At 45.2% G+C, this 25,766-nt stretch overlaps 1 protein-coding gene across 4 annotated transcripts in view; it reads right to left on the bottom strand.

The window, feature by feature from the left end:
• Positions 1-25,766, bottom strand: part of Nufip (nuclear FMR1 interacting protein 1) — a 252,091-nt gene that overhangs the window by 11,671 nt on the left and 214,654 nt on the right. For 2 of the 4 annotated variants that reach the window (XM_067082926.1, XM_067082925.1), the window contains exon 2: positions 10,119-10,237. The gene's annotated coding sequence lies outside the window, so the exon portion shown is untranslated. Of the gene's footprint in view, positions 1-10,118; positions 10,251-16,563; positions 16,686-25,766 lie in introns of those variants that run through there. The other 2 variants (XM_067082929.1, XM_067082927.1) reach the window with 2 other exon arrangements.

Genomic DNA, 25,766 nt, shown 5'->3' with positions numbered 1-25,766 from the left:
GGTACCCAATACCCTAGTGTAGGCTATGCTATATTCGAGATAAGTTTTTTCAACAAACCATGGTTTTTTTTGGAACAGAACCCCATCGTAAGTAGGATATATAATACCTGTATAAGCATTTTTAGTTTTTTGTGTGTTTGAACTATCAAAATAGGCAGTTCTAAGTGGTTTTAGAAGGGTTCAAAGTATTCGCAGGTTTTAGCTATTTGCGGTGTGTGTGTGTGTGGTACGCATTCCCCGTGAATACGGGGGTTTACTGTATATGTTTTGATGAAAAAATACAGTAATTCGTGAATAAACAGTGTTGCGCTGTGAAAAATAAAACGAATTAGAGATGCGGCCCAAAGAAAAATTCGCAAATTAGTGAAATTTTCCCCACGGACAAGTGAATACAGAGTTCTTGACCTGTCAGAGATTTTGTACCAATAAATTAGAATACAACTTGACTCTGCCTCTTACTTGCCGCCTCATTATAAATACATGGTAGTTAACCACAAGAATACTCGGGATAATCAGGGAAGGGGTTAAAGGAACAGGTTATTCTTCCTTGTTTTCTTCTGTTATTTGCAATAATTCTTACTAGCAGAATAGGTGCGCAGCACAAAATTTGAACTTGTGACCCTTTCTGTTTGTATCTAGGAATGTTCGTAGGTAGGATAGTGACTACTATGCTGGAAGTAGCTGTTAAAGGGCTTCCAGAGTCATCCAGAACAGTGTTTGCTGTAGTAGCCAGAACACTAATGAAGACCCTATGGGGAGCACTCTATGACTTTCTGGAGTGTCGCATTAAGGCTTGAAAGGAAGCATGGGTGGGCTCCAACACTTTGCACCCTTTTGTCGGGAGCTTTTTGAAGAATCTGTTGTCACATAACTCACTGAATGAGCCAAACATAAGAATTGTACTCTTCTTGAAAACAAGGGATTCGGGGAAGCAATATTCTTGAGAGTTTCCTCTTCCTAAATTATAAGGAGGCTCCAGAAAACTACAGATCCTATCTTGAAGGCCTGATCTTAAATAACTGAGATAAAGCAGATCTATAGCCTTAAAAGGTACTACTGACAGCATTTTCTGCTGCCCAAAAAGCAAAAGAGACCAGCAGTTAGTACAACAGTGGTAATGGCTGGCTCAATGACCCTTTCACTGCAACAACCACAGATAAGGTTCCATTTTCCGTTTCATGGGCAAACCCTCAGATAGTATTGAAGATATCTTTGGCTGCTTCTCCTTGACTATTCATGAGAAAAGTGTAACTCCACTAAGTCATCACCAAGTTTTGGAACTACAGTAAGTACTTTTTTTTTTTTTTTTTTTAACCATAGGTCTGATCAAGCCAAAGTGAGAATTACCTACACATTATGACTGTCCTATGAGTGTAACATGCATCTAATTCCAAGCTGGGGGATCCATAAAAGCAGAGCTGTAAGTCTACTATAGTTTGTAATTCAGGCTGGTTGCAAGCAGGTCTACCAGGGATGTACCTATAGATGCCACAGGACTTACAGATGTCTGGATGGAGAGACCATTCTGAGCAGAGAACTTGATCTTTTATGCTATGACCGCCAGAACTACGGTTGCTATTCCTGTACACCCTTCTCCTGACACCAATCATTATGTCTGGCATTGTTGATAATATAACTCAGATGACTGTCCATCTAAATTGTGAGTGACAAGTTATTAACCTGGAGCAGTAGACAGCATGTCCTGCTTTGTCTTCAAACGACCCACTTCGTAACAACCTTTGTATTCTGTTCACCACCGGGCAACAAGGACTTCTTTGATGCATATGTTCATTATACCTGTACAGTAGTCCATTTTATGTCTGCCTTTTCAAAAGTAACCTGTAGCCTAAAGTTTGGCACAACTGGAGAGCTTGAAACAGATCAAGTTATAATTCCTCTGACGATGAAGCTATGGCTAGCCATTTGTCTAAATACAGGCGGTCCCCGGTTTACGACGGGGGTTCCGTTCTTGCGCCGCGTCGTAACCCGAAAATCGTCGTAAGCCGGAAAATCGTCGAAAATCGTCAAAAATCATAAGAAAACCTTACTTTTAATGCTCTGGGTGCATTGAAAACGACGTAAACTGCATTATTATTGAGTTTTACATCAAAAAAACCTTCAAATTATGATTATTCTGCCGTTTTGGGGCCATATTTCTTCCGTCGGATCGGCGCATTTATGCGTCAGTAACCCGAACATGCGTCGTAAGCCAGGAAATAATTTCTGATGAATATATTTGAAAAGCGTCGTAACCTCGGAACGTCGTAAGCCGGAACCGTCGTAAACCGGGGACTGCCTGTACCTCTTTAAGCCTCAACTAATTCCTGTGGAAATAAACTACAGCTGTGGCAAGGGTCCAGCTGGGCAGTAGCTAACCCAAACCATAGCACTCTGACCAGGAATACTGCCTATTCATATGAAATGCAGATATTTCCTGGAAGATGGGTGCAAATGAATTTGTTTAGTCTACCGAAGCAAGGAAATCCCCTCTTTGGACTGAACAATGAATAAACTCAACTGTTTCCATCCTGAAGAGGGTCTGATGAATGTGCTTCACCAATTTTATCAACTTGTAAGTATATTATGAATTGTATCAACCTCTGATACCCTTACCACCTTACTGCAAAGATGAAAATCACTGTCATAAAAAATCACTCCTGTTTTCCCAAAAATAGAATGACATTTTTATGATAAAATAAAAGTTTTATATACAGGCAGTCCCTGGTTATTGGTGGGGATTCTGTTCTGACAGCGTGACGATAAGCGAAAATTGCAGATAACCGAAATCGGTGATTTTCGGCGCTGATAGCTGGAGATCGGGGCCTGTTAGGTATGTGCTGACACCAAAACCCAATTATCGGCGCCGATAAGTGGACATTGGCACCGAAAATTGCCATTTTCATTGCTAGACAAGCACCCAAAAACCGGATCGCCAATAACCGAGGACTGCCTGTATACTTACCAAGTAGTTACTGTACATAGCTACAAGCTTCCTGCCATGGCAGTCTAAAAATTTAAATTTTGCAGTGGCGCGACCATCGCTTGTGTAGGTGACAAGGTCCTGCCCACATTCGGGATTGACAGGTACAACTCAACAAAGAGCTTCAATTCTTTTTAGCCCTGATGTCCATATGAAGGGAGGAGGGAAGGCTCCAATTATGTAATTACTTGGTAAGTATATATAAAACTTTATTTTATCATAAAAACATAATTTTTATATAAGTGACTTACCAAGTAATTACACAGCTGATTCCACGTTGAAAGGAGGTGGGTAACATGGACATGATCTACTCCAAACCATTAAGAAAGTAATGACTTTGAAATAGGAAAGTTGCTAGCATTAGTAAAGTGCTTGTTGTTCTTACCTGGCAAGAGAGCTGCTTCAGGTGGTACTGCCTCTGGTTGGTACTCATCTTAACCTGTAGAGGATGTGGCAATATGGCCAGAATCACCTCCACTTAAGTGGGTACTCTGTAGCCATGGAAGTTCACCGATGGTTGACAAAGATTAAAAAAGGGTGCCCTTGCCCTGGGCGAAGATCAGAATAAAAAACAATGCTGTCACCTACACTAGAATAAAAACCCACACCCCGACCACTAAAAACTTGTGGGTACTCCAGGTACAATGCAGCCCCAGACTTTCCTTAAACTCAACACCTTACAACAAGGTGAGAGGATAGTAGAGGGAAAGAGAGCCCCCTATGCTTCCTCTCCCAACACCATGCCAGCCACGGGTAAAGGTCCTAGCATACTACAGTTCTCGAATACAGTTTTGATGTCCTTGAGGTAATGTGTGGTGAGGACTGACTTGGACCTCCAAGAGGTTGATAGCAGGATGGCTGCTGGGGACATATGTCAAAAAGTTGGAGACATGGAGACGGTTTGAACCTCATGAGCCTTTACCCAAAAAGATGGTAAGATATCTTCTTGAACCTGAGAATGTGCCTCCATAATCAAGCTCCTCAGAAAAAACGAAAGGGCATTCTTCGACAAGGGATGTGAAGGGTTCCTCACAAAGCACCAGAGATTGTTTGAGGGTCCTCTGATCTTCTCTATCCTGTGGAGGTAGTAACTCAAGGCTCTCACAGGACAAAGCAGTCTCTCTTCCTCCTCTGGTCCAAGAATGTCCATTAAATTCTTACTGGTGAACGAACGGGGCCAGGGATTGGGGACATCCTCATTCTTGGCAAGGAAACCAACAGAAAGAGAGCAGATTGCGTCCCCTTGCAAAAGCACAACTCCCTTGTCTATGGCTTGGAGTTCACTAATGCGTTTGGCGGTAGCTAACGCCACTAGAAAGAGAGTCTTTTTAGTGAGCTTCTTGAGAGGAACTGAGCAAAGGGGCTTGAAGGAGGAGCTAGCAAGCCACTTTAAAACCACATTTAAATTCCAAGACACTGCACCTGGTTTCTCTTGCCTGGAAGTCTCAAAAGATCTGATGAGGTCGCTCAGATCCTGATTGGAAGACAGGTCTAATCCTCTATGTTTAAATACTGAACTCAGCACTGATCTGTATCCCTTGATTGCAGAGGGCGACAGCTTCCTGGAGGTCCTGAGGTAAAGAAGAAAGTTGGCAATCTGGCTTACAGTCGTTTCAGAAGATGAGATGTTATTGCAGCTGCAACATCTTCTGAAAATCATCCATTTGGACTGATAGAGCTTGCTAGAAGAAGCTCGCCTGCATCTAGCAATAGCTACTATAGCTTGTTGCGAAAAGCCTTTCATTCTGACAAGGCTCCTGACAGTCTGAACCCTGTCAGGGCCAAAGTGGACAACCCTTGATGCAACCAGTTGAAGTGGGGCTGCTTGAGCAGCAACTGTTTTTGTGGTAGCAGCCTTGGGAAGTCCACTAAAAGTCACTAAAAGTCGCAACAGGTCCAGGACCCACTCCTTTCTGGGCCAGAATGGAGCCACTAGTCATTGTGACATTCTGATGAGATGACAACTTGTTGATCACCTCCCTGATCAACCTAAATGGAGGGAAATCATAGACATCCAGACCTGTCCAATCTAAAAGCATGGCATCTGTCACCCATGCATGAGGGTCTGGAACTGGGGAGCAAAAGAGAGGGAGACAGTGGTTCCTTGATGTCCTGAAAAGGTCTATGGTAGTTTGCCCCGCAGCTTCCATAGACTGAGGCAGACTAGGAGGTCTAAGGTCCACTCCATCAGCAGGACTTGATGGCAATGGATTAATTTGTCTGCCAAGACATTTGATCTCCTGTGCACAAAGCAAGGAATGATCGTGACTTGGTCCCGCTCGGCCCAGAGAAGTAGGTCTTTCGCTGTCTCGCAAAGAGTGAAGGAGTGAGTGCCTCCCTGCTTGTGGACATAAGACAAAGCTGTGGTGTTGTCCGCGCATACTGCTACAGTCTTGCCTGCTACTAGTGGAGAGGACTGAAGGCCCAGGTGGATAGCCTTCAGTTCTTTGATGTTTATGTGCAAGGACTTTTGCTCCATTGTCCATGTTCCTGAGACTCTTCGACTCCCCATCAGGGCTCCCCAACCTAGGTCATAGGTGTCAGATTAAAGTTCTAGGCTAGGGCTCAGAGGCAGAAGAGATATCCCTACACGAAGTCGTTCTTCGGACAACCACCATCGAAGACCCTCCTTGATCTCCGACGAGATTGGGAAGGCGAAGGCATCCGCCTGGGTCTTCCTGCACCAGTTTGCCTTCAGATAAAACTGCAGGGGCCTCATGTCAAGCTTGCCCAACTTCACAAAATGTTCCACTGAAGCCAATGTGCCCAGGAGACTCATCCACTGGACCGCTGAGCAGGTCGAGAGAGAGAAAAACTCTCAACAGTTTGAAGACAAGATTCGATCCTTTTGGGGAAGAGAAAAACCCGAAAAGCTCGAGAGTCCAAAATCATCCCCAAATAGGAAATCCTATGTGTCGGGGTCATCTGCGACTTTTGAGGGATGATCGAAATGCCTAACTCCTGTGTTAGGTGAAGAGTTTTCTTTGAGTCCTCCACGCGCTGCTCTTCCAAATTGCAACGGAGAAGCCAATTGTCCAAGTAGAGGGATATTGATCCTGGGAAGATGAAGCCATTTGGCAAGAGGTGCGAAGATCCAAGTGAAGACCTGTGGGGCCGTGGACAGATTGAAGCAAAGGGTCCGAAATTGGAGAACTTTGTCCCCAAAGACGAACCTCAGAAATTTTCTTGAGTCTAGTTGGATAGGAATGTGGATATATGCATCCTGCATGTCCATGGTGACCACCCTGTTGCCCTTTTCGAATAAGGGATGCGACTTCTTGAGAAAGAGCTAAAAACTTCTAGGACCCTGCCGAGTAAGCTGTCAAGGTGATCAGCGACCTGGACAAAGAAGGTCTCTCTTTGAAAGGAATGGAATAGCCTCTCTTCAGTACTTGTACAACCCAAGGTTCTGCCCCTCTGCAGCTCTACTCCTCCCAGAGGAGATGTAGCCTGGTGGCCAACATGGGCGCGAAGGATAAAATTCTCACTTCTTGGCGGCGGGCTTGAAGGTCAATTTCTTGATGGACCTCGATGGGGATGAAGGTTGGATCAAGGTCTAGTCTGGGGTGTCAATCTCCCTCCAAGAAAGGGCTGAGGCTGCAAGGACGAGAAAGACTTGGGAGCGACAGATGGAGTTTCCTTTGGGTGTTTAGCAGAATGGGCTAAGAGACCCATCACAGATTTCTTCTGCAGGGCAGACAACACTTCCTTGATTGTGTCCTGAGGGAAGAGATGGTTCTTGTCTAAGGGAGAGAACAAGAGGGTCGACTTCTGGGTTGTGGTTATCCCTTCGTGGCAAAAGAGCACCACAGTTCCCGTTCCTTTAAAATCCCTATCGAGAAAAGGGAGGCAAGCTCAGTGGAACCATCCCTGACTGCTTTGTCAGTGCAGGATGATACACCCAACCAGTTGGAAGCAAAATCTTCTGCTATGCCCAGGCAGTCTTTGATCTTTCTCACCAATGCTCCAACAGTCCAGTCAAGGAAGCCAAAGATCTCCAGGACTTTAAAAAGATTCCTGACAAGATGGTCAAGATCAGGTGAGGAAAACATGACCTTAGCTGAGAAGAACGCACCATGACGCGTTGCATCAACCAAACAGGAGAAGTCCCCTTGGGAGGAACTCCCAAGGAAGGTGCTTCTCCAGTGGCGTAAAAGCAGTACTTCTTCTTTAAAAGGTTTGAAGGAGGGAAGGCAAAGGTAGCTTTTCCTTGCTCCCTCTTTGTGGCTAACCACACATTCACCTCTTGAAGGACTTTCTTCGAGGAGGAGGAAAGAGCTAACTTGGGGAGACAATTACTATCTGAAACTCGTTTCCTCATAAGGAATGTAGAAGCAGGCGAATCCAGTGAAACAGGCTCGAAGAAATCTGGAAAGTTTGCTAAAAGTACTTCAGCAAACTGGAATAAGCTCAGCTTCTTCCTCATCGGACAAAATTGGCAACAAAGAAGTGTTCTTGTTCTTGGAGGTTGAAGATCTCTTCCTCAAAATGCCCATAAGATCCTCAACCTAATGATGAAGAGGGACTAAAGAACAGTCTTCCTGATTAAAAGAGGATGATGGCGGGCACTCCACAGTTGGCGCTGAGTGGGTTGGCACGGAAAACTGTGGCACTGAAACAGACAACAAGCGCCTGGATGGAGATGGGGGCTCGGGAGCGAGAGATCAGTGTGTAGAAGGTGACAGGCACTTATGAGGAAGGTCTGAGTGCTTCGGCACTAAAGCTGGGCACTTGAGGACCCCAAGAGACTTCAGACTGTCCCAAGAACACTGGTGGGGACACACTGAAGAGACGGGTGGAGGCGGAACAGCAAAGCTGCGGGAGGGTTGAAGGTTAACACTGGTCTCCTTATACCTTTTGACAGGAGGAGGGGGAACTGTCCGCTAAGGTGGAGTGCCTCTTCAGAGGCCAAGAGATGACAAGTCGGAGCCGCTGGCGCTTCCTGTCAGGAGAAGAGCCATCCGAGTCTGTTGACAGACACTCCGCACTAACAAAGACGCCTTTCCAGTGGCGCTCTGCTGACGCCTGGGAACAGGCAACAGGCTCAGCAGAGGGGGGCAACTACCCAAAGGGAAACCCCACCAGCCTCCCTTGGACCTCCAGTATGTCTTCTCCCCAGTGCAGGGGAGCGGGACAGGGACCTTCGTCTAGGAATGCTGGTGGGATGGGCAGTCACCTCCTCAACATGCACAACAATGTCACCTTGCACTGCACTTGTAATGACACTGGGAACACTGGGAGCTTTCTCTATAAAAGCTTTAAAAGAAACATCCAACTCCATAATCGTGTTGGGTAAAAACTCAAATTTCTGGTCAAACCTAGATTCCAGGCTGGCAATGGCATCAAGATTGGAAGCACGGGAACCTGGTAAGGAGTATGAGGCAAAGAAGAGGGCTGAGGATGGGAAACATAGCAGGGATTAGAGGAGACGAAATAACGATATCTTCTACCACAGGAGAAGGAGAAGGAACAGGTTCAAAACTAGCCCTATTTTTGGCTCCAAGGGCTGCCTTCCTCTATCTATCCCTCTCTAATTTAACTATGTCATATTTCAACACTTTCCGCTTTTGATCCTTACAACCCTGACATTCAGAACAAGTGAGGTCTTTATTACACTCCTGCCCCCTCCATTTAACACACTTAGTGTGAGAGTCATAAGCAATCTTAACTAACCTAGTCTTACAACCTCCGGTGCAATACTGAACACTAGAAGAACTAGAGTCTGACATCCTGGCTAATTAGTATAAAGTTAACCACAACTAACAATATAACTAATAACAACACCTTCGGTGCAATACCAAAACACAAAATCTGAATACTTCACCAAGAGACTGGAACAAATATAAAAAAAATGATGAAAAAGACTGCACAAAACCACAGATGTTGGTCGGGAGTTGGCAGAAAATGAATTGAAGCCCTCTGCTGAGTTGCACCTGTCAGTCCCGAATGTGGGTGGGACCTTGTCATCTACACAAGCGATGATGCGCCATGGAGAAATTTGAATTTTTAGACTGCCGTGGTAGGAAGCTTGTAGCTATGTAATTACTTGGTAAGTCACTTAAATAAAAACTGGAATTCACATAATGAGTTGTCCAGCATTTTCAAGGTGCCTCCAGCTTGGAAAAACATGATTTGAAATTTGCTGGACATGAAATATTTAAATTCTGTATCAAATAAATAATTTTACAATGCTATCAGTACCATCTTTACTGTGCCAATTTTTAAAATTTTCCACGACCTTGAAAGCTGGTTAATGTAATAACAATATAGGTCAAATAATCTGACAACCATGAGTACCTTTCTGTCAAATTTCATGGGTACCTGACCAAAAAATGCAAGTAATATGATACAGAAAAAAAAATCACTGATGGAGAATATTCAATTAATTCTGAATCGTACTAGAGAGAAAACCTCTTACAGCAATCTCTTGAGTACCTGAGAGCTACAACAATGTCATAAAAATGATGCAATCTATTCATCAAAACTGGCTTAATAGAAGTATCACATGTCAGGAGACATGGTAGACAAAATAAAATCTTAGAAATGCAGAAATAATAATGACGGCATATGCATAATGTGAAGCCATTAAGGCACCGAGTACTCCAACTGTGAAAGCACAGGTTCATATTCCCATCAGAACACAGTAAGATTATACATGTCTTGTAAGATCTGCATTGCTATACTGACAGTAATTATAGTATGAAATCTAAATTGCAGGTATATGTAAAATATTTTGTTAATATAACAATACAATTTTAAGAAGACTACTACATATGAGGAAACATATGGCAGGATAAGGGAAATTACTAAAGTTCCATGTGTAGATGAGGTAATCATGAGAGGGAGATGGGGGTTGCTTGGACATGTCCTTCACCCAACCCTTGGGAGAATAATACATAATTGCATCAGCTGGGCTCCTGGGAATACCATAAGAGCTGGAAGACCCAACCTACTTGAAATGGAGGCTGGAGATTAACGGAGATTTGCAGAAGATGAAGCACAAAAATGACGAGTGGCAGATTTTCACAGAGGACCTTTGCATTAGTCAACACTGGAGGCTATAATGATAATCATCACAAAACTTGAAAAATAAGACAGGTTGTGTTGTGGTAAAAATAACAAACAACTACTTGCTTACCAGGTTCTCCAAAGAGGGAATTCTTAAAACAGTCACTATTCTTCTTTTTGTGAGCCATCACTAATTCACTTGTCCCTTGGTCCCAATCATACTTAAGCAGGCATCTATTTACACTGTTCCTGGAAGAGCAGACTTTATCTTAATTAACCTACTTTTGGTTTAGACCCATGGACCAAGCTAGCATAAAAAACTACAGTATACAAATAATTTGGTTCATTATCACTTGGAGAAAACATCTTAACACACAAATGTTGATAATGCCAGTTCTACACAAGAAAATGATTAAATATTAAACTAGCATCATTGGTGCAGTACTTGTACCAATATTCTGAAATTTCTGGATCAGAAAAACAATTTTACAAATATCTTCAACAATTTGTCTCTAACAAACTTTTAAATATCAATTCAAACGTTAGCAATTGTAATGACATAGAAATATTGCTGAAAATTACATTTTTATGATTAAGTTTTATATATACTTACCAAGCAATTAAATAGCTACTAGCTTTCTATATGGCAATCTAACAAAATTCAAATTTTTGTGGTGGCGCTACCATCGCTAGTGTAGGTGACAGGGTCCTGCCCACTTTCGGGACTGACAGGTACAAATCAGCAGAGAGGATCAATTCGTTTGAAGCCTAATTGAGGGGAGGTTGGCGGGCTCCGATGATGTAATTGCTTGGTAAGTATATATAAAACTTTATTTTATCATAAAAATGTCATTTTTATATAAGTGACTTACCAAGCAATTACACAGATGATTCCACATTGAGAGGAGGTGGGAATCATGGACAAGTTCTAATTCAAAACATTAGTAAAGATAATGACTTTGAACTGGGAAGGTTGCTAGCACTGGAACAATGCTTTTGCACCTTGCCTGGTAAGAGAGCTGCTTCAGTCGGGTACTGCCTCTGGTCGGCACTCATCTTAACCTGTAGAGGGCGTGGCAGTATGGCTAAGAGTTGTCCCAGTGAGTACTTTGCAGCCATGGAAGTATACCGATGGGTGACAAAAGACAATAATAGTGCCCTTGCCCTGGGCATAGACCAGAATAAAAACACATCACTGTCACCTACAACCAAAATAAAAGTCACCACCCCAACCATTACAAACTGGCGGGTACTCAGGGTACACTACCCCCAGGCTTCCCTGAAACTCAAGGCAAGGAGACAGTAGAGGGCCAGAGCCCCCTATGATTCCTTTCCTGACACCATGCCAGCCACGGATAAAGGACCCAAAGTAGAACAATTATCAAACACCATATCCACATCTTTAACATAAAGAGAAGTAAACACTGATCTACACTTCCAAACTGGTGATTGTAGAATGTTCTCGAGAGAGATGTTATGCCTAAAAAGCCAGAGATGTTGCGACAGCCCAAACCTCATGAGCTTCTAAGGAAGAAAGAAAGGGCATTCTTCGACAGAGGTCGTGAGGGGTTCTTCACTGAGCACCAGAGCCTGTCTGAGGGTCCTCTGATCTTTTCTGTTCTCTGATGATAGTACTTCAAAAGACCTCACAAGACAAAGAAGCCTCTCTTCTTCCTCTGGGCCAAGCATGTCCATTAAGATTCTAATAACGAATGAATGAGGTCATGCTTTAGAGAAGTCTTCATTTTTGGCAAGGAAACCAAGCGAAAGCGAACACACTGCATTTCCATTTGAAAAGCCTACTCTCCTGTTGAAGGCTTGGAGTTCACTAACGTGTTTGGCTGTCGCCTATGCCATGATAAAGTCTTCCTAATAAGATTCTTGAAAGAGGTTGAGCTGAGGGGTTCAAAAGTTGCACTCATAAGCCACTTCAGAACAACGTTCAAATTCCAAGAGAAAACCAGGCCTTTCTAATTTGGAGGTTTCAAAGGATCTGATGAGGTCACTGAGGTCCTGGTTGGATGACAGATTCAGGCCCCTATGCTTAAGCATTGACTTATACCCCCCTTGATGGTAGATGGGGACAACTTCCTATCAGTCCTCAAGACAAGAAAAAAGTCAGCTAACTGGCTTATAGAGATTTCAGAGATGAGATGTTATGTTGGCACCATCCTCTGAAAACTGCCTACTTGGATTGGCAGAGCCTGCTAGAAGCTCTTCTGCACCTAGCAATAGCTTCTGCAGCTTGCTTTGAAAAAACCTTTTGCTCTGAAAAGCTCCTGACAGTCTGTAGCCTGTCAGGCCCAGAGTGGACAATCCTTAATGGAACCTGAGGAAGTGGGGCTGTTTGACCAGCGACTGTTTTTGTGGCTGGAGTCTTGGGATGTTCACTAACAGACGCAGCAGATCCAGAAACCATTCCTTCCTGGGCCAGAATGGAGTGATCAGGGTCATTAAGATGTTCTGGTGAGAGGAGAACTTGTTGATCACCTCCCTGATCAATCTGAAAGGGGGAAAGGCATAGATATCCAGGCCCGTCAAGTCCAACAGCATGGCATCCGTTGCCCATGCGAGAGGGTCCGGGACTGGGGAGCAAAAGAGAGGCAGACACTGATTTCTCGGTGTTGCAAAGAGGTCCACAGATGGCTTGCCCCAAAGTTTCCAGAGATCTGGACTGCACCGACTCAATTTATCTGTGAGGATGTTCATTCTTCCTGTACAAAGCGAGAGATTATCTTCACCTGGTGTTGGTCCGCCCAGAGAAGGAGGCCCTTCACTGTCTCATAGAGAGTGAAGGAGTCAGCGCCACCTTGTTTGTGGACATAAGACAGCACCATGGTGTTGTCGGCATAAATCACTATTACCTTGCCGGAAACTAAGGGAGAAAACGCCTGGAGACCCAGATGAATGGCTTTTAGTTCCTTTACACTGATGTGTAGAGCTCTCTGATCTACAGACCACATTCCCGAAACTTTCCCACTCTCTAAGAGGGCTCCCCAACCTAGATCTGAAGCATCAGAATAAAATTTTAGGTCGGGGTGCAATGGTAGAAGAGACTTCCCTTCCCAAAGTCTTTCTACAGAAAACCACCATTGAAGGTCTGTCTTGATCTCTGAGGAGATCGGGAAAATGAGTCCGGTTGGGTTTTCCTGCTCCAGCATGCTTTGAGATAAAACTGAATAGGTCTCATGTGAAGCCTGCTCAGCTTTACGAATGATTCTACTGAGGTCAAGGTCCCGAGCAGGCTCATCCACTAAAGCGCTGTGCAAGTCTTGAGGTCTAGGAACTTGCTGACAGTCAGAAGGCAGGAATCGATCTGCTTGGGGGAGGGAAAAACCCAAAAATTCTGAGAATCTAGAATCGCCCCTAAATAGATAATCCTGTGTCAGAACTAACTGCGACTTGTGAAAGTTGACCAAAATGACCAACTCCTGAGTCAGGCGAAGAGTTGTTTGAGTCCTGCGTGCACTTCTCCTCCAAAGGAGAGCGGAGCAGCCTATCGTTGAGATAGAGACAAACGTTGACATTGAGACAGTAAGGCCATTTCTCAAGAGGAGCAAGGATCTGAGTGAACACCTGCGGGGCAACGGACAGGCCGAAGCACAAGGCTCAAAACTGAAGAACTTTGCCCCGAAACACAAAGCACAGGAACTTCCTTGAATCTGGATGAATCGGAACATGGAAATAGGCGTCTTGCATGTCCAGGGTGGCCATCCAATCGGCCTGATGGAGAGGGGAGTATGACAGAGTGACTGGTTTCCATATGAAATTTGGTTTTCAGCACAAAGCAATTCAGGGTGCTGACATCCATAACTGGTCTCCAACCGCCACCCGATGACTTGGGGACTACGAAGAGGCGGTTGTAAAATCCCTCCAATTTGAGATCCAAAACCTCTTCTACTGCCCCTTTGCAAAGAGGGGAATCTTCTTCCTGAGAAAGCGTGGCAAGCTTCTCAGAGTAAGCCAGGTAGGCAGTCAAGTTGATTAGCGATTTGGAAAGGGGAGGTTTCTCCTGGAAAGGGATGGAATATCCTTCCCTCAACACTTGGACTACCCAAGGTTCTCCCCCTCTGCGGCTCCATTTCCCCCAAAAGAGGTGTAGCCTAGCTCCGACCGAGGCGCGAAGGCCTGTGTTCTCATTTCTTAGTGGCTGGTTTAAATGAAGACTTCTAAATCAATCGAGACGGGGGAGCGTGGATTAGTCTGAGGTCTAGGTTGAGATCTAGCCTTTCCTCCTCGAAAGGGCTACTGCAAAGGTGAGAAGGACTTGGCTGCTGTTGTGGAAGTTTCCTTAAGACGCTTGGCAGATTGAGCCAGAAGATAAGTTCAATATTTCTTCTGAAGATCAGACAGGATCTCCTTAACTGTGTCTTGGGGGAAGAGATGAGACCTGTCTAAAGGAGAGAACAGGAGCTGACTTTTGTGTTGTGGTAACTCCTTTAGTGCAAAGGAGCACCACAGCTCTCGTTTCTTCAAGGTTCCTGAAAAAAAAAACGGGGGGGGCGAGCTCGTAAGAGCCATCCCTGACTGCCTTGGCTGTGCAAGACAATAGTCCCAACCAGTCAGAAGAGAAATCTTCAGCTAAAAACCAGATAATCCTCGATTTTTCTGGCTAAAGCCCCCACCGTCCAGTCAAGGAAGCTAAAAATTTCTTACCTTGAATGGGTTCTTGACAAGATGGTCCAGTTTGGGCTGGAAATCTTGGCTGCAGAGAACGCAGGGTAACGTGTGGTGTTAACCAACCCAGAGAAATCCCCCTGTGAGGAGGCAGAAACTCCCAAAGAGGAGCTTCCCAGTGGCATAAAATTGATACTTTCTCTTGAGAAGTTTTGAAGGGGGAAGGCAAAGGTTGCTTTACCTTGGTCCCTCTTCATGGCCAACCACTTGCCCACTTCTTGAAGAACTTTCTTCAAGGAGGAGGAAAGATGACGTCAGCCGGTTGTTTCTTCATAAGAAATGTCGAAGCTGTGGAATCAGGAGCAGCAGGCTCAAAGAAGTCCGGAAAATTCGCCAGCAAAAATCTCAGCATACGAAGGAGCTGTATCTTGTTCCGTCTTTTCCTCATTAGAAGAGACAGGTGATAAGGTGTCCTTGCCCCTGAAAACTGTTTTCTTCTTTAAAAAGCCCATGAGTTCTTCAAGCTGATGTTTAATTGGGGCTAAGACCGAATCTTCCTGAGCTGATAAAGAGGGAAGAGGTGGTAAGTGCCCTACAGTTGGTGCCACGCACCCAAATGTTGGTGCCGAACACTCCATAGTTGGTGCCGAGCACCCTGAAGATGGCGCCGAGTGGTTGGGTGCAGACGATTGAAGAGGTGAAGTGGGCGCCAAGTGAATCGTTGGAGATGGGCGCTCCAAGCCGAGAGTGTGCTTAGCAGGAGATGGGCGCTTACTCGAAGAATCATGTCGCTTTGAGACCAAAATAGGGTGCTCGTAACTCGACAAAGGTTTTGGACTAGTATTCCAAGAAGATTTAAGACGAACAGAAGCAGTGGTAGTAGGCGGAACGGTGAAACTGCAGGAGGGCTGTGGACTAACACTAGCATCCTTATATCTCTTGACAGGAGGTGAGCTGTATGCCACATCGGAATGTCTTTTCAAAGGCTAGGAAGCGGAAGATCTACACCATTGACACCTTGCGTCCAGCAAAGGGTCTTCTCAATCTGACAAAAAACGAGAAGCACTGAAAGAGACGCCTTTCCAATAGCGCTCTGTCGTAGCATGGGACCGTGCAACAGGCTCGATCGATGGAGGGGGCGACTGACTTTGGGCAAACCCCACTGGCCTCCCTTAGACCTCTGGTATGTCTTCTCCCAGGTACGGGGGAGCGGAAAAGTGACCTTCATCTAGGAGCACCACTGGGATGGGCAGCCACCTCCTCAAAAATCATAACATGGTCACTAGGCGCAACATTGACACTTGGCGCCGATTTCAACACAAAATCCCTGAAAGAGGATCTTAATTCCATAACACAGTATTGGCTAAAATTTCAAATTTTTATCAAATTTTGCTTCTAGGCTGGCAACAGTGTTGAGATCGAAAGCATGGGAACCTGGTAAAGGTGTAGGAGGGCTAAGAATGGGAGACATAGCAGGAATCAAAGGAGAAGAGACAGAGCGATCTTCTACTACATTAGGTAAAGAAGGAATCTCCAGACTAGTTCTACTTTTGGCTCTAAGGGCCGCCTTTCTTTTTCTGTCTCGATCTAATTTATCCAAGTGGGACTTCAAGGTCTTCCACTTACTATCCTCCCATCCTGACATTCTAGGCATGTAAGTACTATCTTCCCATCCTGACATTCTAGACATGTAAATTCTCTACTACTATCTTGCCCCCTACACTTGACGCACTTAGTGTGCGAATCTCAAGTTACTTCAGTAAGTCTGGTTTTACACCCCTCACTACAGTAATGAATGCTTGAAGAGCTGGAGTCAGACATAATTATCTTGAGAAATATTGTTAACTAACGATATCATGAAGATAGAAAAAGTCACCACAAAAGAGTGAAAGAGAATACTTCACCCAAACTAAGGACAAAATCCAAAAAAGATGAAGTAGTGACTGCACAAGACATACCGATGTTAGTCAGAAGCCGGTAGAAAATGGCAGAAAACAAACTGATTGTCTCTGCTGATTTGTACTTGTCAGTCCTGAGAGTGGGCGGGACCCTCTCACCTACACTAGCGATGGTAGCGCCACTGCAAAAATTTGAGTTTCGTTAGAGTGCTGTGTAGAAAGCTAGTAGCTATGTAACTGCTATGTATGTCACTTTTATATAACTTAACTTTCCTATGAAAATATCATTTTCATATAAGTAATGTGGCGGAATTCTAACCCTCAAACAAAACAACACTCACCCTGATCTTCGGTTGCTGGAGATGGGTAAAGGTCCACGGTCGCCAATCACAGCACAGAAACCACAAAACAAAATTTCAACCAAACCCTCCACCAACAACGAACAAAAAAAGAGACACATGCACCATCAATATCGGTACCGAAAAAAACAAAAGCCAGACGAATTCCCGTTCACTTTCAAGGTTGGACCTCAACTGCCCAAGACCTCCCCAAAAAACGAAAAACTCCCGACAGACCGACAGACAGAGAGACAGCCGTAAAACCAACTCCAACAACCGAACCACTCACAACGACAATTACACTCTCTCTCTCTCTCTCTCACAAAACGTTGGGAAATGCTAAATAAAAACATATTTCTTCATCCCTCTATATTTCTCCCCCCTTTTAGCATTTCCCAACCAACACCTTTCACACCTCTTTCAAATCGCTTTACGCAACACCCACGGATGCTCACTAGCAGGTCCTCTAGATCGCGTTCGCAGGCACGCAATCATTCTCTCAGAATCATTCTCTTTCTAGCAACATTCAAACTCACATCTTCTCCTCCATTCTCTCTCAGATTCACGCTATCTTCTTCACTATTGCCACTCTCAATTTCATCCACAATCTCATCTATACCCTCTAACTCGTTCCCAAATACCTCCCCCAATTCTTCAACTAACCCATCCCATTCGCTCATTGACCTTTCCAATTCTTGCAACGATTCATTCATGCTTTTAATCACTGCATATTACTGCTACGCTCTCTTACTCTTACACTTTCGCTCATCTCCAACCGTTCACTAACCCTACACGCTCAGTCAACTCAGTTATATCAAACCCGCATATGCTATACGTTCTATTCATACCATCCCATTCATCCGTATTACACGCTTTATCACTCATTTTCACTTTGGCACTCACACCCCTATCACACAACTTACGACCATTCAGTTTACTTACGTTCTTCCCTTTCTTACGTTTTCTACCATACTCTATCAAAACAAATTGCTGATCCTCATGCAACAACCCCTCACGTACATGCATCACACGCACCGCTTGCATCCTGGAGGATCCACCCATTTGAACCCCCTTCACACTCAGTTTCCCGAATTCGCTGTCACAGTCACCCTCTTTCGTCTACATACACTTGATACATGCCCTTCCATTCCACATTCGTCACACACTTCGCTCTCGGTTCTGAACACATTCTCGCATAATGCCCATTCTTACCACAGTTACCACATATTACATTCACTGGGTACCCCTACAACCATTAGCAACATGACCCACCTGTCCGCACCGGTAGCATTTAACCCCTATCTTTCATACACTCCCTTACCAAATGTCCCGGTTGCCCACACCAAACACGCTCCTAAAGCCCACCTACACTCATTCTTTGTATGTCCTTCCTTTCCACATCTAAAACACTTCGCTCGACTTCCACTCATCGACCTTCCCCTTTGTACACTACTATCCCTAACCCGTCCAACCCGTTGTTCCCTTTACAAACCCATCATTCATCCTCACTGGCACCTCTACATTACTTGCTCTTACACTCCTATCTATTACACTATCGGCCATTCTCATTGGGCCCCTCAACACTGCATCCCTAAAGCTTCCGAACTCTGGTACTCTCTCATCTACCCCAGCCCTTACACTTACACTTCTGCTCTCTTTATAACCCTGTCAAGTTCATAATCTTCTACAATTTCCAAAATTTCTCCCCAAGTCAACCTTTCATTCATTCGTCCATCTTTTCTTCTCCTTCCGCTTCAAGTTCACAAATTCTCTAACTCCATCTGGCACTGTCCCTAACAACTTCCATACTAACTCCTTACATTCATCTATCCCATCATCCCCAAACTTCTTCCTTGCCAACGTCTCCAGCCGACAAGCATACAGTGACAAGGTTTCCCCAGCTTTCATTCTTGCCTCATCAAATTCATTCTTCCTCTTATACTTAACACTCGCTTTCATACGCCTCGCTTGCTCAACTAATCTAGCTTTCACCTTGTCATACTCAACATCTCCCACACTCATAATAACCCTATACATGTCAAGTAAAAACCCAGTCAAATACTCTCCTAATTCTCGTACCCACACTCTCTTACTTTCCCCGTACTTATCCTGACAAAACCTTTCATACTCCCTAAAGAAATCATGCACATCCCTACTTCCATACTCATTATACTTTTCACACACGGGTACCTCCCTCACATACATAGCCTTTCTCACTTCTTTCTCACTTTCACTCTCACTTTCGCTACTTTCGCTCTGTCCTTTCATACCCTCTTCCGAATACAAAGAGTCCACTTCTGCACTTACATTCATCTTACTCATTACACTCTTCTTCCGCCTCTTTTATCCACTTTTATCCACTCACCTCCATCCACCTCACTATCACTACTGCCTTCACCCTCTCCCTTCTTTCCTGCCTTTCCCACTTCCTTACCCTTCTTACCAGTTTCCTTTCCCTTTCCCTTCTTCCCTTTTTCTTCCCCTGACTTATCCTTACTTTCCCTCTGTTCCTTCCCTTGCTTTTCATTCCCCTTTTCCTTACCCTGCCTCTCATTCCTCGTTTCTTGCTTCCTATTCCCATATCACTTTCATCACTCACGCCCATTCACTTCTTCCTCCTTTTCTTTCTCTCTTGCCCCTTCACACGTTCCAGAGAACCTGCCTCCAACAGCCCCTTCTCCAAAAACACCCTTGAACATACCTTTCACCATTTCTTCCACACCTTTCATCATTCCCTCCAACTTTTTATCCATCCTCTCTTCCATCCTCTCTTCCATTCTCTCTTCTGACTCTTTCATCTCCCCTTTCATTTCTTCTTTTGCACTTCTTAGTATTCCCTCCACCTCCTCCAACTGACTCCTCAATCTCTCATTCTCACCCCTCAACCACGTATTCTCCTCTCTCAACCTTACCAGTTCCTCTTCCATCCTTCTCTTCAGTCACACTACCAGCCACCAACCTCAATTGCAGCTGCAATACCAGCTGCCCCACGTTGGGCGCCAAATATTATGTGGCGGAATTCTAACCCTCAAACAAAACAACACTCACCCTGATCTTCGGTTGCTGGAGATGGGTAAAGGTCCACGGTCGCCAATCACAGCACACAGAAACCACAAAACAAAATTTCAACCAAACCCTCCACCAACAACGAACAAAAAAAAGAGACACATGCACCATCAATATCGGTACCGAAAAAAACAAAAGCCAGACGAATTCCCGTTCACTTTCAAGGTTGGACCTCAACTGCCCAAGACCTCCCCAAAAAACGAAAAACTCCCGACAGACCGACAGACAGAGAGACAGCCGTAAAACCAACTCCAACAACCGAACCACTCACAACGACAATTACACTCTACTCTCTCTCTCTCTCTCTCTCTCTCTCTCTCTCTCTCACAAAACGTTGGGAAATGCTAAATAAAAACAAATTTCTTCATCCCTCTATAGTAACATACCAAGTAATTGCATAGCTGAATCCCACATTGACAGGAGGTGGCATACAGGGACATACTCAGTAATGGTAATGACTTTGAAATAGAAAGGTAGCTAGCATCGGTCAGATGCTTGTTGTAACCTTACCTGGTAAGAGAGCTACAGCAGGAAGATACTGCCTCTGGTTGGTGCTCATCTTAACCTGTAGTGGTACGGCGGTATAGCCGTGGAGCGCCTCTACTTGAGTAGGGGCTTTGCAGCGAAGGAGCACCCTGATGGCTAGCAAAGCATTAATAAGTGCCCTTGCCCTGGGCACAGTACCACAATAAACAAACCAGACAATGCTGTTACCTACACATAAAATACCCACTACTCATCCCCTAAAAGACTAGTGGGTATTCCAGTTACACAGTACCCCCAGGCTCCCCAAGACTCAACACCCTATATCAAGGCGAAGAGATAGAGGATAAAAAGGATACCTGCTATGCTCTGTCCCCCAACACCATGCCAGCCACTACTGACAGCGGACCCAGGGTACTGCAACTTTTGAACACTGTCTCCACTTCACGTAAATAATGTGTTGCAAACACTGATTTACACCTCCAATAGGTGGACTGAAGAATCACAGATAATGACAAGTTATGCTTAAAAGCCGAGGTAGCGACAGCTCTAATTTCGTGGGCTTTAACTTTAAGGGCAGGTAAAAACTCCTCCCGAATTCCTGAGTGTGACTCGGAGATAATGTCTCTCTTAGAAAGTGGTCGGGAAGGATTTTTTACATAACACCGAAAGTTGCTAGAGGGGCCTCTGATCCTCTCGGTCCTATTAAGGTAATATCTCAAAGACCTTAAAGGGCAAAGAGCTCTCTCTTCTTCTTCTAGGCCAAGAACATCCATCAAATTCTTGATGATCAAAGAGCGGGGCCAGGGCTTGGAAGGAGCCTCGTTCTTAGACAGAAAGCCGAGTGTAAATGAGCAGACCACGTCTCCTTGAGAGAATCCGACTCTCTTATCTATGGCCTGCAGCTCACTGATTCTTTTGGCCGTAACCAAAGCAACAATGGGTTTTCCTCGTTAAATCTCTGAAAGAGATGGGAAGGAGCTCAAATGGAGGGCCCTAGAGCCATTTAAGGACAACGTCCAGGTTCCAAGAGACTGAGTCTGTCCTCTTCTGCTTAGTCGTGTCAAAGGACTTAATTAGATCGCTAATATCCTGATTAGACAACAGATCCAAGCCTCTGTGTCTGAAAACAGAACCCAGCAAGGTTCCGAATGCGTAGATGGTAGACAAAGCTAAACCTCTATAAGACGAGATGTTGTGTCTTCGACACCAGCTGCCAAAAACTGCTCACCTGGCCTGGTAGACCTACAAGAAGACTGACATCTACACTTTGCAATTGCCTCTGCAGCTGGTCTTGAAAAGCCTTTCACTCTAACCAGTCTCCTGACAGTCTGAAGCCTGCAGAGCAAAAGTGGATAGTCCTCGGTGGAATCAATGGAAATATGGCTGTCTGAGAAGATTTGGTCTCTGTGGTTGAAATCTTGGAAAGTCCACTAGCAGCCTGAGGTGGTCCAGGAACCACTCCTTTAGAGGGCAGAATGGAGCTACTAGGGTCACCGAAGTATTGTGATGTGTTAAAAACCTGTTTAAAACTTCCCTGACCATGCCGAATGGCGGGAAGGCATGCACGTCCAGTTCGACCAATCCTGAAGCACGGCATCCGTCATCTATGCCAGAGGGTCCAGGGGTCGGGAACAAAACATTGGGAGGTGATGGTTCTTCGTCGTTGCAAACAGGTCTATAGACGTCTTTCCCCATAGTTTCCACAGGTTGGTGCATACCTGTGGTTTCAGGGTCCACTCCATTGGTAGAACCTGTCTGCAGTGACTTAGTTCGTCTGCCAGAACATTCAGCTTGCCCTGGATGAATCTCATAACAATCTTGGTGTGATTATTCTGCGCCCACAGAAGGAGATCCTTTGCTGCTTTGCAGAGGGAGAAGGCGTGAGTATCTCCCTGATTCTTGATGTAAGACAGATTGGCAGTGTTGTCCGAATGGATCACTTGTGTCTTGTCGAAGGTCGCTACTGCAAATGATTGAAGGCCTATATGTACTGCCTTCAATTCTCTTACACTGACAGAACGCCCAAAAACTCTGAGAGTCAACTGTCATCCCCAAATAAAGAATTACTTGAGTCGGAGTCAGCTGCAACTTTTGTAGGTTGACTAGTAAGCCAAGATTCTGGGTAAGGAGAAGGGTCTTCCATGGGTCCTCCGTACACTTTTCTCTTAATGGAGAGCATAGAAGCCAACTGTCTAAATACAGACAGTCCCCGGTTATCGGCGGGGTTCCGTTTCTGAGGGTGTGATGATAACCGAAAATCGCCGCTAATTGAAATCAGTGATTTTCGGGGATTACTGGCGCCGAAAAGCACCGATTTTCGGTTATCGGCGACTCTGTTAGGTATGTATTGGTGCCAACACCCAATTATCGGAAATCGGTGATTTTCGGCGCCGAAAATTGCCGATTTTCGTCGCTAGACAAGCGCCATAAAACCGAATCGCTGTTAACTGAGCCCGCCGTTAACCGAGCCCGCCGTTAACCGGGGACTGCCTTTACAGACAGATGTTGGTGCCTATGAGGTGGGGCCACTTCACTAGAGGGGCGAGAACGCAAGTAAAAACTTGAGGAGCTGTAAAAAGTTCCGAAGCACAGAGCCTGAAACTGAAAGACTCTGCCACGAGACACGAACCTCAGGTACTTCCTGGATTCCGGATGTGCATGGACATGGAAGTATGCATCCTCCATATCAATGGATGCCTTCCAATCGCCCTGATGAATAGAAGACAGGACTGACTGATACATTTCCATTCTGAATTTCATTTTCTGAAAGAAATTAAGAAATTCAAGGCACCAACATTGAGGACAGGTCTCCAACCCCTGATAACCTGGGAACCACAAACAGATGGTTGTAAAAACCTCCTGTGCTCACGTCCTCAACCACTTCTACAGCTCCCTTCTTGAGAAGGGAAGAGACCTTCCGACAGGGCCAAATACCTACAGAGTAGGCTGTCAATGTTATGGGCATCAAACCAAAGGAGGCTTCTCCTGCATGGGATGGAGTAGCCCTCTCTTAGAACCTTCAAAACCCAAGGTTCTATACCTCTGACTTCTCATTTCCCCCAAAAATTGAGAAGTCTCGCTCCCACTGGTACACAGAGGACTGGATCCTCACTTGTGACAGGAGGGTTTAGTGGAGGTCTTCTTGACTGGCTTGACTGAGCATAAGTTCGAGTGAGGGCTAGACTGGAATCTTGCTCTACTGCCCCGAAAGGGCTGCTGTTGAAGAGGGGAGACTGACCTAGTGCCAAACGAGACTGACTCCTTGGGACGCTTGGCTGACAGCCAAGAGATCTTATGTGGATTTTTTCTGGAGATCTGAGGCTATCTCCTCCAATGTAGCCCAAGGAAAAAGATGAAGTCAATCCAGAGGTGAGAATAGGAGAGCAGATCTCTAGGTGGAAGTGATCTCTTTGGTGGTGAAGGAACACTACAGTTCCCTTTTCTTTAGCACTCCCAGAGAAAATAAGGAACCCAGTTCCAGGGAGCCATCTCTAATGGCTTTGTTCTCACAAGAGAGGACATCCAGCCAGTCAGAAGACAAGTTCCCTGCAAGAGTGTCACAGTCTTCAATCTTCTTTGCAAAGGCTCCTATGGTCCAATCTAAAAAGCCGAGCACCTCAAAGACCTTAAAAATATTTCGCACTAGATGATCAAGCTCTGTCGACGTGAACATAATCTTGGCAGACACGAAAGCCAACCTGAGACAGGAATCAATCAGGCTGGAGAAGTCCCCCTGGGAGGAGGTAGCAACTCCCAAAGAAGGACCTTCTCTGGTTGCTTACAAAAGGTACAGTCTATGAGAAAGGCGAGAGGGAGGGGCACAGAAGTCAGCCTTGCCAAGTCCCTCTTCTCCAAGAGCGCCCCCTCCTATCTCGGTCAAGGCTTTCCTTGCGAGGAGGAAAGGACCATCTTGGGAAGCCTGGAAGACTCAACAGGTTGATTCCTCATCATAAAGCCGATGCAGGAGAAGTTGGAGCCACCAGGATGAAGAACGTTGGAAAACTGACCAGAAAATACTTGAGGAGAGCTGTGTAAGCTGTGGGAGAGTGCTACTGGTCATTAGCTTCATTGTCGGATGAAACCAGAGAGCCAAGCCCGATGGTTCCTGTGCCACAGCAGATTTCTGCAAAACGCCCAAAAGATTACTAAGTTGGCGCTGAATGGGTTCCAACGAAGATCATGCACCATGGCTGCAGACGAAACTGATGTAGCAACCTGAAGTGTAGGGGCCTGGCGCCCAGAGTGTGGCCCCACATGCCTGACAGCTGGCGCCAAATGGACAGGAGATCGCGCCAAGTGCTCGGAAAATGGCACTGGGAGCTCGGAGACTGCTAGGCGCTTGGGAATTGCTGGACGCTGGCTGAGTCTTCCTGTTCCAATTTCTCTTCAGTAAGAATTGTAGAGGTTGTAAGTGTAGTCTTCCAAGCCTGACGAATTGCTCTATTGAAAACGTGCCCAGTAGACTCATCCACTCGTTGGCTGAACAATTCTTTAGAGTAAGGAAATGATTCACTGCTTTCAGGCATGACTATCCTTTTGAGGGACGGAAAAGCCTGAAAAATCTGAGTCTATCTGAATCCCAAAATAGAGAATCCTCTGAGATGGGGGCAGTTGAGATTTCTGAAGATTTATTAGCAGTCCTAGGTCTTGGGTTAAAAGTAGGGTTTTCAGAAGGTCCTCCATACATTGTAGCTCTGTGGGCAAACGAATCAGCCAATTGTCCAGGTATAAAAGGATGTTGATGCCTATTAAGTGCAACCACTTTGCCATGGGGGCGAGAACCCTTGTAAAGACCTGTGGTGCTGTCGACAGCCGATACACAGCGCTCTAAATTGAAATACCTTGTTCTGGTACACAAACCTCAAAAACTTTCTTGACACCGAATGAATTGGGATGTGAAAATACGTGTCTTGCATATCTAGGATCATCCAATCCCCCCTGATGGCTGGACGCAAGAACTGACTGGTCTGTTTCCATCTTGAATCTTGTTTTCTCAATGAAAACATTCAGGGCGCTCACATCTAGGACCGGTCTCCATCCTCCTGTTGATTTGGGGTCCACAAACAGCCGATTGTAGAACCCCATCGACTTTATGTCCTCTACTACCTCTATTGCCTTTTTTTGGAGAAGCGCTGACACCTCCTCCGACAGAGGTAAAAACTTCTCTGAACCTGAGGAGTAAGTGGTCAAGGCGATCGGCGTGTTGACTAGGGGTGGCTTTTTCTTGAAAGGAATTGAGTACCCTTCCCTCAGTACTTCTACAATCCACGGTTCTGCCCCTTGGGTGCTCCACCTCTCCCAAAAAACTTCTTCGATGCAGGTTTAGAAGACGATTTCTTAATGGCTTGGGTGGAGAAACGAACTCCAGCCTGA

The sequence above is a fragment of the Macrobrachium rosenbergii genome, chromosome 40 (genome assembly GCF_040412425.1).
Source record: "Macrobrachium rosenbergii isolate ZJJX-2024 chromosome 40, ASM4041242v1, whole genome shotgun sequence".
Classification (NCBI taxonomy): Eukaryota; Metazoa; Arthropoda; class Malacostraca; order Decapoda; family Palaemonidae; genus Macrobrachium; species Macrobrachium rosenbergii.
This window is presented reverse-complemented; position numbering and strand designations above follow the sequence as displayed.